Below are 988 nucleotides of genomic sequence, written 5' to 3'. Positions count from 1 at the left end.
ATTGAATTTCGCTTCTGGGATGAATAAAGTATTTTTCATTTCATTTCATTTGAATATTTAAGCATTACCGTGACGTCATTGTGACGCCAAAGCGCGTATCAAAGAACTTCTTACACACATTCAGGCTTTCTGTCTTTGTGGGGACATCCGGTGACGTCATCGTGTTGTAGTAATTGCCCCAACACCAAAATTTGGTGTTGGGGCAATTATTACAACACGATCTGCCGAATCTGCTGTGCAGCTGCAGGGTTTCAGGGTATTTGGTCACCAAATACATTTCCAGTGTTTGGTCTTTTCAGAGTGAAGTGCTGAGGTTCTGGTGTTTGGGCAGGTTCAACTTGACCTTTTGTGCGACCGTGACATCCGCCATTTTCTTTCCTCGCCTCGAGCGTGAAAAGGAGATGGGGTGAGTATCACATTAATATTTCTCGTCGTCTTATTAAAATATACTCATGTTTGCTTGTTTCAAATTTTGAAGACACGAACAAGCCACTGCTAAGCTATTAGCTTGCTCTGTTACTAACCAGTCACCGCCATCATTTACTTTCGGCAGACAGGCGCTCATGTAGCATAATGCTAAGTCAGTGTTACGACGACGCGGGCTAACGTGAAGCTAGCTAAACTGTCATTGAAAACGGTTTGAAGCGCTTTCAGTGGAGCAGACGTAAACATCGTTTCAGCTGGCTGGGTGTCCACTTTTGTCTGCGAGGTCTTTGTCGGTAATGTCAACTGTAGTCATTTCATATCACTGAACAAAGCGCACCTTAGTAGTGGGACTTAGCTGTAGCAGCTCGCACGTTTATTGGCGTTCAAGTACAACCAGACCAACGTAACATTATTAGCCTTCAGTCTTCCGGTAGTTAAAGACAGCCGGGTGAGGTGAAGAGTTTTTCCAGAAAGCCGGTTTAATTAGGAGGCCCCGCCAGGAGGATACCGCTTCCTGAACGAGACACCTCTAATGAGACCGGCTTCTACCAACCACCGCCAT

Source organism: Stegastes partitus, unplaced genomic scaffold, assembly GCF_000690725.1.
Source record: "Stegastes partitus isolate 25-593 unplaced genomic scaffold, Stegastes_partitus-1.0.2 Scaffold368, whole genome shotgun sequence".
NCBI classification, from domain to species: Eukaryota; Metazoa; Chordata; class Actinopteri; family Pomacentridae; genus Stegastes; species Stegastes partitus.
Note: the sequence above shows the minus strand (reverse complement) of the source record.